This window comes from Pelobates fuscus, chromosome 4, assembly GCF_036172605.1.
Source record: "Pelobates fuscus isolate aPelFus1 chromosome 4, aPelFus1.pri, whole genome shotgun sequence".
Classification (NCBI taxonomy): Eukaryota; Metazoa; Chordata; class Amphibia; order Anura; family Pelobatidae; genus Pelobates; species Pelobates fuscus.
This window is the reverse complement of record NC_086320.1, coordinates 94,293,393-94,306,624: the sequence shown is the minus strand read 5'-3', so window position 1 is coordinate 94,306,624 and position 13,232 is coordinate 94,293,393. Positions and strand designations below refer to the sequence as shown.

General features: G+C 37.3%; 1 protein-coding gene across 1 annotated transcript in view; it reads right to left on the bottom strand.

Annotated features, from left to right (window-relative positions):
• The window catches only part of OPRK1 (opioid receptor kappa 1), a 67,847-nt gene extending 62,976 nt beyond the window's left edge, over positions 1–4,871 (bottom strand). Inside the window, exon 1 of the mRNA XM_063450431.1 lies at positions 4,655–4,871. The gene's annotated coding sequence lies outside the window, so the exon portion shown is untranslated. The remainder of the gene's footprint in view (positions 1–4,654) is intronic.
• Positions 4,872–13,232: the final 8,361 nt, after the last annotated feature.

The following is a 13,232-nucleotide window of genomic DNA, read 5'->3' as shown; positions in this document are numbered from 1 at the left end:
CGTTCGTCCATGTTCAGGGAAATGTCCCTGAACACAGACATGCGCACCAGAGTGGAGAATCCCTTATTCTATGTTCGGGGAAATTTCCCCGAACATAGATTGGAGGGATTCCCTGCTCTGTTGCGTTCGTCTATGTTCAGGGACATTTCCCCGAACATAGAAAATCGCAGCAGAGTAGGGAATCCCTTAACTCCTCAGTTATCGACCAATTTGTCCTACGACCGGGTCGTAGAACAGAACCCGGTCGGTAACTGAGGTGTGTTTGTAAAAGGAAAAATGTTCCTATCAGTATACTGCAAACTAGACTCATACTATTTATTTTATGTATATATTTTGCAGTACACCGATTGGCCCATTTGTGTGCCCTTTTGGTTTTTCTGAATCATATTCCTGAATTTGGATGAGCTGAATTGCCATATGGCTGAAATTCAGACATCCCCAAAACAAATGTATTTTTGGACAAAGTGATCTGACAAAAAAAAAAGTCTACTTCTTATTCATTATGAAGTTTTTTATTTAGACAGTTGTAACGTTCCTTTACGTTGAGTTGTCTGGTTACAATTAAACGTCTGCTAGTCCACCCTTTGTACAGCGCTACGGAATCTGATGGCGCTATATAAATAATAAAATAATAATAATAATCAGCACATGTTCCCCTCAATCACTTTATGCTTCTCTATTATAAACACACTATAGGCACTTCATCTCAATGAAATGGTCCAGGTGCCATATTCACCTTGTTTTACCCCTGCAATGTAAAATATTGCTATTCTACAGAAACAGCAATGTTTACAATGCATGTTTTAAATGCCTCCAATGAATCTCGGCTTTTTCAATCAGATGGCCTCACAGAAACCATTTGATTGGCACAGCATAGCATATTGCTGCACATTCTCATTAGCCTCCCAATGCTTTGTTATGGAAAAGCATTGGATTGGCTGAGATTATCAAGATTGATCTCAGCCAAGGAGGCAGGGCAACATGTAGCGCAGTGTGGCTTTGGATAAAAGGTACGTAAAATATCTTTTTAACCGTTGTTTAGTTTTTTTAAACTGTGATCCCTGTGTATTTCTGACGCCCTAGTGTTCCTATAAGGATGAAGAGTTCATTACATCCATGTGTTTTAAGTTTTATTTTTAATAGATTTCTTTTTGTAATACTTTAAATTACATGGACATTGATGACCATATAGGGATGTTTTATAAATAATTTAATACTGTATTCCAAGTATATTGGAAGATGTTAGCACTGTATGTTATGGTAGAAAGGACACTGTCACTAACCAATGCAGGGCAATTCATGAGCACTCAATGCACTGTTGAGGAGGAATGACATATTTATGGACCTCAGAATTGAGAAATCCAACAGGGATAGTCACAAAAGTGAGAATTGTCAGGAATTCAACGTGAATTCAAAATAAATTTCAAGTATAGTTGACTTCCAAGTCATCTATTGTGACCTTCAATTTGAAATTCCCTTTAAATTTAGTTTTAATTCCCTATATGGGGAAACAGTCATTTGGGTATTTATTGGTGCACCTTGGCTTAGCAGGGATACTAAGGAGCATTGTTAAGTTTGGAGTTTGTTTCACATCAGCCCTCTTAGAATGGATTGTCTACTTCTTAAATACCTAACTCCCAATCAACATAAATAGGGCTGCCATAGCTTGATTCTCTTTTCGGTTATCATTTATTATCAAATGCCAAAAGAATGGGTCAGTTTCAAGCTGCTTTATGATTACGTTCACAGCTGATGTATGTTAAAAATATGGTTGTCACAATTTAGTGAACAATCCCCCTTGAACCATGTTTTTTCTACCTAATCAAATAAGTAAGAAAAGCAACACCTTTTGGGATTTGTTTTCATCTCAATAAATCTCAATCCTCCTTCAAACTAATTATTTTCTCCCTGTGGCTGCTCTGCTGACCTCCCCTATATTTAACAGGAGAGTACTTAAAATTTAGCTGAAGTCCAGACCACAAATCATTTTTAAAGCCACTAGCTTGCCATGAAGATTGGATTCTCTTTCAGGAAGTGTATTGTATTCTGTGAGCTATGGAGAAAACAAGGAAAAAACTGATAAATCCAGTCAGAGGAAGGAGTCTTGATGGCTTTAATTTCAGTTAGTCAATATATATTTATTTGCTATCAGGTGGTCACATTATACATTTTTTCGGCTGTGCTTTTTTTCCTCTCTCTTGATTTAAACGTAATTTTTTCATTTATTTTTTTATTTATTTATAATTTTCATCACTCTATTTGTTTTCTTTACTAAAACTAGATTCTGTATTATTCTATAATGAGACATGTAACGTCACTTAGTGTTGATGGCTTACAGAGTATCATTAGCTATTTCAAAATGTATACTAGAGTGCTAAACCCTAAAGATCGTTAGTGGAGTTGCAAGGATCACAGAACTGGAAAAATGATTAAAAACTTCTGTTGATTCTGCTCTGTTTCAGGTAGAACCTTTATTTTAATTTTATATTTAATTATGCAAGAAGCTGATATAAAATACACTCCAATATGAGTTATGGAAATATAACTTTATTAAGCTATGCGTCAACAGAACAATAGTTCATTGATTGCAATCTAGTAGGATGATACATTTTCCCTTTTGTTAATATTTTTGAAACATACATTGATATGTTAAAAATGTAAATATTAGAATGCATTTTTTTTAAGATAACAATTAGTCATACTATCAGTCCCAGTTTTCCCATTTGCATGAAGTGTTTATTACATGTTTTCACTTTTGCAGTTACAATATAAAATAATTGTTTTCATTAATGGAGCTTTAAAATTTCTCTTAAAAAAAAAAAAAAAAAAATGATTTATATATATACACACACAGAAACCACAATCCAGCGCACTTGCTTATTCACTAAACAATGATTTAAAATCTTAGAGATTGTAATAGTTTTATTTAAAAACACCTCACCTAGGCAAAAAATAATGGGGGTTTAGTCACATTATATGATCTTATATTGCAAAAGCCTGCCACAATGTCAATGTACCCCATTCTTGGCAGGTCCTACTCTATTATGCAATATATGATCATATATTGTAACTAAACCCCCATTATTGTTTGCCTAGGTGAGGAGTTTTTAAATAAAACTATTACAATCTGTAAGATTTAAAATCATTGTTTAGTGAATAAGCGAGTGCGCTGGATTCTGTATTTTGTTTATTTTGGCCCCAGCAGCACCCTATAATGTATGCATGTTCAGCTGAGTGCAGCTCACTTGGTTTCATTTTTATATATATGCAAAGATCAAATAAATATATATATTTGATCTTTGCATGGTAGGCAAAGGTTCCTAATCCATACTCTGCAATAATACAAGAGTAAAATGTTGAATTGAATACTATGCATATATTGTAACTGAATACATGCATTAGGTAAATTGCTTTACATACACTGTCAAGAATTTTAAAGTGACCTAATCAAAGCTACTTACTCAGTACCTATGGAAACAAAAAACCTCTAGAGGAAAAAAAGAACACAGTAAATATCCCTCTGTTATATCTGTCAGTTACCATCTTCATGGTTAATGAATACTGTCTTTTCAAAATACCACGAGAGGTTAAGAGTGCTTTTGACATCAATCACTTCATCATTATGGGGAAAAAAATGTATTTCTGCACCTGTTAGGAAGGAAGGGTTAAAATATAGGTTGATTAAGTTTAATATATTGAACCTCCCTTTTCTAAGGCATCAAGTGGATGGTGTGTGTTAGTGGATAAAAGGTAGTATGTGTAGATTATGCATTATATATCAAAATGGAGAATATCTGCTTCTGCTATGTCTTGCATTTTAACCCTTCAATGACAAGTGGAATGAGCAACAAGTCACTGCTGAACTATATGGCACTGTATTAACTGTTTGAGTGACAATGGACTGGATTATAAATGTTCAGAAACTTGATGTCTACCTAATCCCCAGTTAATGCAGCCATTTACAAAACCGATTGTAGCAGGTTTGATTTGATGAGACTGTTCGCAAAAGTAGTCAGTTACAAGAGATGGTGCTCTTGAGAAATCAATGCACCCATAAGAATTACAATAATAGATAACTATTGTGAAACAAGCAATTTATCTTCAAACACACACATATATACACATACAGTTTGAACACAACACATACAGACACACACACACGGTTTGTACACAACACATAACAGACACACACACAGGAGACGGAAACAGACAAGTCTGAGTGAGACAACCACACTGATACACTTTAATTTCAAGATAATCGAATCCTCTAAAATGCACATTATAACATCATCCCTCTCTAACATTACCAGCCACTACCACATTGGTTGAAGAAAACTATGCAGAGTTTAAAGACTCTACTTTAAATGTTGTATTACTAAGCATCTTATCTATACACTTAACCCTTTGAGAGTCAGTGGAACGATCAATACAAACGCGTATTTTAGTGGCTTTTTATTTATTCTAATACCAGCACGTCAATTAAATACCTTGTATGCACAAATGAAGCACATTGACTTATTCAAATCTAGCTACAACCTATAGTTTAACTCGATTTCTAGTGAATCTTGGCTAAATGAGTTGCATTTCATGAATTAGTTTTTATGCCCATATCAAAAAGTAAAACTAAGTAATCAACATAGTAAAAGCAGGGTACCTGGTCCAGACACTTCCAAAGATGTGCACAGGTAAAAGCAGGTGTCCTTGTTTGGTGATCTTTCAGCACACTAAAGAGAGAGCGGGGTCTTCACATTAAGCTTTCTTCCAATGCACTGCAGCACTATTTGGTAAGTAACCCTTTCAGTGAAGTTCTTTTTGTTTGGCTTTGCATCTCTGACTTTGGTCCTGATGTATCTCTCTCAACAGCTTCTCGTGTATTGTTTCCTCTCCTAACCTCCTTGTATCTCTTTCTCCCAGTCTCTGCTACACAGCCCCTCCCCTCAACTTGCTCTCCAATTCCCTGTCTCACACAGCCCTTGTGTCTAACACAACACTCAGATGCCTGGATAAATCACAAGCAAGCATCATGGCATCTGCCTGCCAAATTCTGAATAAAGCTAACAAGGCAGGCATGGGTTCAGCAGGACGGTAAACGCCTTGGAGCAATGTCTCGTGTTAACATAATGTATCTCAGATTTTAGATCAATCCTAATTGACAATTCACAGCACTTAAAAATACAAATACCCAGTTAAGCAGGGTAATGCCTAAATGTGTGCATAGGAATAAAATATATATGTTTTAACAAAAGATCAGGATACTGGCATATTTATGTCTTTTACATGCATTATAGTGTTATAGCAAAATATATATATATATATTTTCAAAATTTAGAAATGGATTTCTGGACAAATGTAATGCACAGGTGTAACTATAGTGTAATTTAATTTAAGTTGGTATTTAAAACCAACAATAATTTTTATAAAATAGAAATAGGGTATAGTATGCCGCACAGTGGAATCATATATTAAAGTGGATACAGTAAAGCATTTTTCTGAATAATATATCATAATATAAATCCTTGAATTGAGTTTATTGTTACCTGTTGCCATAGCAGTATCATGGCGCATTCTACAGTAAAAAAAAAAAAGGCACTACTGTCCCTTTAGTACACAATAGAGTGAACTCAATGACGTTTTCTGATTTCCTGCAAACCATTCCATCATGGAAAGTATTTGTAAAACAATGTTCCTAGTGTTGATGAAAACTAGGATTCTATGAAATTAACCATTTGTAATCAATAGTGACAATGACGGGCACGCTAAGACCCTTGTAATATTCCGTGAATGAACATTCAATAATATTCACAATAAAACAATATTACTATTTCTTCGGTCTGTTCATTAAATAGTGAATTGTGATCATCTGATAAATGACTTGCTAAAAATGATAAAACAATGACTCTAAAAATAGCATATTTACAAGGACACTATGAACCAAATGCCATTATAAAGCCATTACAATAGTGTGTGCTGCTATAGTTCATGCTTGGGTATATATTCATGCGAGGTGTACTGTAAAGGACACTGGAAATTATATGGACTGAAATATAGCCAAGTGGATTATATATTGTTATATATTTTAGTCTATTGTTTGCTAATATAGTTTTGGTTCACTGTTTGTTAAATATATCCCATAATGAATTAAAAAAATCCTCATAATGGTTTCCTTGGTATCTACGTTTTCAATCTAAACATGTTCAAATGAACTCTGCCAACAGAGTACAGTACATGACAAAACTGGCAAACATTGGTTGAACATTGCTACTATATATCCTGGAAAAAGAAACATCAAAAGAATCATGATGCATAGATGAATTGGGACAAATATTCAGCCTGGACATTTAGAGACAGAGCAGCCCAACACAAAGGGCAGGGCCAGTAAATAGGCATGTTATGATATTTGATGCCTCTACAGGGCAGCCCATGCACAGATCCCTGCTATACAGCTCTGGCATGAGTATGTGTAGGCTGGGAACTTGTGTATGGTCTCCCCATAAGTGGAATACCAGAGGGCAAAAGAGGGACATAGTGTGGGGCAGGTGGGTGGAGGGTTTTGTATGTGTGAGTATGTGTGTGGAGAGGCTGCATGTGGTTTTTTTACATGTGTAAGGGCAGGCTGTTTTTAGTGTTGCATGTGGGGTAGACTGCTTGTGTTGTTTGTGTGTGTAAGGAGGCAAATTGCGGTGTTGCATGTGGGGTGAGACTACTTGTAGTTGTGTGTGAAGGAGATTTTTATTGTGAGGTTGTGTATTGTGACGAATTGCACTTCGCCACTGGGTTTTGGAGAGGCCTGCTTGCCATCCTATTGCCCTGTGACTATGGCCCCAGGGGTGTATTGCCTTTAAAAACTCAATTTGTGCAGATTGGATTCTAAAGTACTGTTTCTGCCCCTTTAAGAACTATTGGCAAGGATTTGCACTTTCGAAGTGGCATTTTAATTCAGTCGAATGCATTCAGCTGTGTTTGATCATCGAGTTCATGGAACTCAAATCGGATACGCGACGGCACGAACACCGCTGAACTTTACCTTCTCCAGACTTCAACGGAAATCAAAGTGCGTTCGACAATTCGAACGCCACTTTAACTTTGAGTATTTGCACAAACGGCCCCCGTTCGTGCATTCAAACGGAACGTAGCATTTGAACTATTGGAAATAGACCGGCCGCACAGCCAAGTTCGGTCGGTCAAATGCAGTCGGTCAAATATAACTTCCACAAAACTTTTGAACCCCTGCTCTGATCTGGGTGGTTTTTGGATATGTTGTTTGCCCAGATCAGAGCTATCCAGGGATGTATAATGGGGATTTATGGGGATATGTTCGTGTTTTGGGGTGTTTCTGGACTTTGGGTAAAAGTGGATATTTTCTGACTGTGGTTATTCCATTAGCTAGCTTAATTATATCACAGGCAGAGGGGAGGGATTGCTGACTGTATGTGGGAGTGTTACTGTGCTAATTATTGTTCCTATTGGGTTGTGCCCCTTTTGTCCCAGTTTAACATCAGGTCCAGGGGGTGTGCCTCTGGCCTGAAAATGTGTATAAAAGAAATGCCTGTGTGCTCATTAAACCAGATCTTCTTACCCTCAACTCGCAGCCTCGTCTCTGGTTGTCACTGCTAGCTTTGTAAAAGCTCTCTCTTCAGCTATATAGCTATACTCTCCTGGAGGAGAGATCCAGCTATGCTCTCCTGGAGGAGAGGTCCTTTCAACACGGTCCTGGATCCAGAGGGAGCACCAGGGTGGGAAGGAGACGGCAAGACCCCAACCAAGATACGGCGGTTTGTGGAGTCTGTTGTGGCCATGGTGTCCGGTGCGGTTCTGATGGTCCTTGGTAAGCACTAGGAGCATTGATTGGTTGATGGTCCATCACATATATACATGGTTGCATGTGGGTGGAGGAGGCTGTTTGTGGTTTAGTGTGTTTAGCGATGTTGTAGTAATAGGGGTTGCAGTGTGTCTGTGTGTGTGGGGGGACTGGAAGTATAGTGGCTACTGTGTGGGTGGGCAGGGGCTTTAGTGTGTTGGGAGATGGGCTGTGGTGTACGTGTCGGAGTAGTGCCTGTAGTGCATGGGAATTGTAACAAAATTGTTTGCAAATTGGGTTGTAGTTTGTGGGGGTGATAGGGACTGCAGTATGTTGGGGAGAGGGGCTGTGGCTTATGGGGGAAATATAGTCTGTAATGTATCAGAGAGATAGATGTTGTAGTATAAGTGAGGATATAACTGTAGTCTGTAGGGAAGGAAGGCTGTCTTATGCAGAAATATATGGTCTGCAGTGTATGGGAAGATAGGGGCTGTAGTTTGTGGCGGGATAGGGCTCTTGTATGTGGGGAGATAAGGGTTGTAGTGTGTGCAGGAAAAGGGGTTGTAGTGTGTTGGGTGTATAGGGGCAGTAGTATATAGGGGATAGTGGCTAAACGGGGTGTAGTAATAAGGGCTGTAGTGTATGGGGAGAGGGGCTGTAATATGTGGGGGGATTCAAACTATAGTATATGTGTGATATGATATATGGGGACTGGAGTGGGCTCAATGTAAGTTGCCAAACTGTTCACAAATAGTTTAATTGCTTACCCTGGGATGGCACCAGGTAACTGCAGCCAAAAAAGGAATCATTCACATGGTTTATAAATGATGTCAAGAATCAGACTGAACTGCTAAATTGATGTAAATCTGAATAAGTCTGTCCTAACGTCATTCAGGTAACCTCAAAGAAAACCCAAGATTAATACAAAACAGAAAAAAACTTCAGTTTTTCAGGTTTTCTGACCTCCCTGTTGTGGAATACACAAGTTTGTGAAGTCTTCTATTTGGGATCAGGAGACTAAATCAACACACGCCAACAGACATGTTCAGAATAGATATTTCTATTCTATTTTCACTCCAATTTCTATAATTTGTTGCAAAATCATTTGGATTAGGATATTAGTGACTCTAAAATTAGTTTATATCTGACTACATTTCTTCTACAAAGTCTAAGTAACAGGTTAACCCCTTAAGGACACATGACATAGAAACATAGAAACATAGAATGTGACGGCAGATAAGAACCATTCGGCCCATCTAGTCTGCCCAGTTTTCTAAATACTTTCATTAGTCCCTGGCCTTATCTTATACAGGGAGTGCCGAATTATTAGGCAAGTTGTATTTTTGAGGATTAATTTTATTATTGAACAACAACCATGTTCTCAATGAACCCAAAAAACTCATTAATATCAAAGCTGAATATTTTTGGAAGTAGTTTTTAGTTTGTTTTTAGTTATAGCTATTTTAGGGGGATATCTGTGTGTGCAGATGACTATTACTGTGCATAATTATTAGGCAACTTAACAAAAAACAAATATATACCCATTTCAATTATTTATTTTTACCAGTGAAACCAATATAACATCTCAACATTCACAAATATACATTTCTGACATTCAAAAACATAACAAAAACAAATCAGTGACCAATATAGCCACCTTTCTTTGCAAGGACACTCAAAAGCCTGCCATCCATGGATTCTGTCAGTGTTTTGATCTGTTCACCATCAACATTGCGTGCAGCAGCAACCACAGCCTCCCAGACACTGTTCAGAGAGGTGTACCGTTTTCCCTCCTTGTAAATCTCACATTTGATGATGGACCACAGGTTCTCAATGGGGTTCAGATCAGGTGAACAAGGAGGCCATGTCATTAGATTTTCTTCTTTTATACCCTTTCTTGCCAGCCACGCTGTGGAGTACTTGGACGCGTGTGATGGAGCATTGTCCTGCATGAAAATCATGTTTTTCTTGAAGGATGCAGACTTCTTCCTGTACCACTGCTTGAAGAAGGTGTCTTCCAGAAACTGGGAGTTGAGCTTGACTCCATCCTCAACCCGAAAAGGCCCCACAAGCTCATCTTTGATGATACCAGCACCTCCACCTTGCTGGCGTCTGAGTCGGACTGGAGCTCTCTGCCCTTTACCAATCCATCCATCTGGCCCATCAAGACTCACTCTCATTTCATCAGTCCATAAAACCTTAGAAAAATCAGTCTTGAGATATTTCTTGGCCCAGTCTTGACGTTTCAGCTTGTGTGTCTTGTTCCGTGGTGGTCGTTTTTCAGCCTTTCTTACCTTGGCCATGTCTCTGAGTATTGCACACCTTGTGCTTTTGGGCACTCCAGTGATGTTGCAGCTCTGAAATATGGCCAAACTGGTGGCAAGTGCATCTTGGCAGCTGCACGCTTGACTTTTCTCAGTTCATGGGCAGTTATTTTGCGCCTTGGTTTCTCCACACGCTTCTTGCGACCCTGTTGACTATTTTGAATGAAACGCTTGATTGTTCGATGATCACGCTTCAGAAGCTTTGCAATTTTAAGAGTGCTGCATCCCTCTGCAAGATATCTCACTATTTTTAACTTTTCTGAGCCTGTCAAGGCCTTCTTTTGACCCATTTTGCCAAAGGAAATGAAGTTGCCTAATAATTATGCACACCTGATATAGGGTGTTGATGTCATTAGACCACACCCCTTCTCATTACAGAGATGCACATCACCTAATATGCTTAATTGGTAGTAGGCTTTCGAGCCTATACAGCTTGGAGTAAGACAACATGCATAAAGAGGATGATGTGGTCAAAATACTCATTTGCCTAATAATTCTGCACACAGTGTAGTTAGGATAGCCTTATGCCTATCCCACGCATGCTTAAACTCCTTTACTGTGTTAACCTCTACCACTTCAGCTGGAAGGCTATTCCATGCATCTACTACCCTCTCAGTAAAGTAATACTTCCTGATATTATTTTTAAACCTTTGTCCCTCTAATGTAAGACTATGTCCTCTTGTTGTGGTAGTTTTTCTTCTTTTAAATATAGTCTCCTCCTTTACTGTGTTGATTCCCTTTATGTATTTAAATGTTTCTATCATATCCCCCCTGTCTCGTCTTTCCTCCAAGCTATACATGTTAAGATCCTTTAACCTTTCCTGCTAAGTTTTATCCTGCAATCCATGAACCAGTTTAGTAGCCCTTCTTTGAACTCTCTCCAAGGTATCAATATCCTTCAGAAGATATGGTCTCCAGTACTGTGTACAGTACTCGAAGTGAGGTCTCACCAGTGTTCTGTACAATGGCATGAGCACTTCCCTCTTTCTACTGCTAATACCTCTCCCTATACAACCAAGCATTCTGCTAGCATTTCCTGCTGCTCTGTTACATTGTCTGCCTACCTTTAAGTCATCAGAAATAATCACCCCTAAATCCCTTTCCTCAGATGTTGAGGTTAGGACTCTATCAAATATTCTGTACTCTGCCCTTGGGTTTTTACGTCCAAGATGCATTATCTTGCACTTATCCACATTAAATGTCAGTTGCCACAACTCTGACCATTTTTCTAGTTTACCTAAATCATTTGCCATTTGGCTTATCCCTCCTGGAACATCAACCCTGTTACATATCTTAGTATCATCCGCAAAAAAAACACACCTTACCATCAAGACCTTCTGCAATATCACTAATAAAAATATTAAAGAGAATGGGTCCAAGTACAGATCCCTGAGGTACCCCACTGGTGACAAGCCCAAGCTTCGAATATACTCCATTGACTACAACCCTCTGTTGCCTGTCACTCAGCCACTGCCTTACCCATTCAACAATATTGGAATCCAAACTCAAAGATTGCAGTTTATTGATAAGCCTTCTATGTGCAACAGTGTCAAAAGCCTTACTGAAATCTAGGTAAGCAATGTCTACTGCACCACCCTGATCTATAATTTTAGTTACCCAATCAAAAAAATCAATAAGATTAGTTTGGCATGATCTCCCTAAAGTAAACCCATGTTGTCTCTGATCTTGAAATCCATGTGTTTTTAGATGTGACATGTCATGATTCCCTTTTATTCCAGAAGTTTGGTCCTTAAGGGGTTAAATTAAAGGGCAAATATACGCTGAAATAAACCTGTATTCACTTGAGCTATTTAAAGAAAAGAAAATGGGAGCTGCATCAAGACTACAGAATGTAAATAGAGAAAAATGTTAAGCTGTGAATATATGAAATCTGCAGTGGTCAACATGAACAATGGGAACAATCAGGTAGGAAAGTTGGAGCAAGAAATGCTACTTCTTAGGATGTAGTGAACAGAATTGATATTTACCTACCGACTATGTACCAACAAAATGGCAAACAAGGGATAGCCAAGAGTAAACCTGTATAAACCTGCTGGTAAAAAAAAAGATGATTAACCACTTCATGACAATGGTTGTTTTCTACCTTAAAGAACATGTTTTAATTTTTTTTGTGTGCTTTCTTTAATTTTCCCCTTATTAAATATCATATACTTATTTTAAAGGACAGGTAGGGCTTTCATTTTATACTCTTAATAATTTGTGTTCCCTGTCATAATTTGTAGACATAATTGTAGACAAGTTATAGGTCCAAACAAAATGCAAATATTCCTGTATAAAAACGAAATGTTTTCCTATTTTTTATGTTGGTCTCTAAATTTAATAGTACTAGCATTACGTAGAATTTCTGAACCAATTTTTTTATATTTGTATATATATATATATGTGACACCCACAGTTACTTACCTATGGGGCATTCGACAATATTAACATTTTATTTCCAGTCTTCGTCTGTGTGTTTTAGCAAACCTGATTTATTATTCTGCAGTTATATACCAAGATTTGTAATCTGCTATAGTACAATAGAGGTTTTTTTTTTTTTTTTTAAAGGGTGTAGGTGGTTTGAGGATTCTGAGGGATCAGAAAAGTGACTTTGTATGCACTCAAGCCTTTATGTCATTCACAAACAATGTGACAGACCTCACTGGTGTATAAAACAGTGAAGAAGTGATTTATAGAATAAACTAACTATCTAAATATATATATATATATATATATACATATATATATATATATATATATATATATATATATATATATATATATATATATATATATATATATATGTATTTATCTGTCCCTCTGTCTATTTAATAGTTGTGATTGACAGCTCCAGTTCACATTGATATTTGATAACTTCATAATAATCTTTTTAGAGCAAAATAGGAATGATGACCAAACTAAAATCCTGGAAAAATTACTCAATAACATGATATTGAAATGAAAGGAAAACATGTTGAAAATGTTCTGTGAGTGATAAATAGCAATTAACCATAAATTACAACTACAAGTAACCATGAATCCAACGTTAAATAGCTTTGTAGAGGAGGGTTGCATTTGGGACACTATATTTTGCAAATCTACAAGTGGTT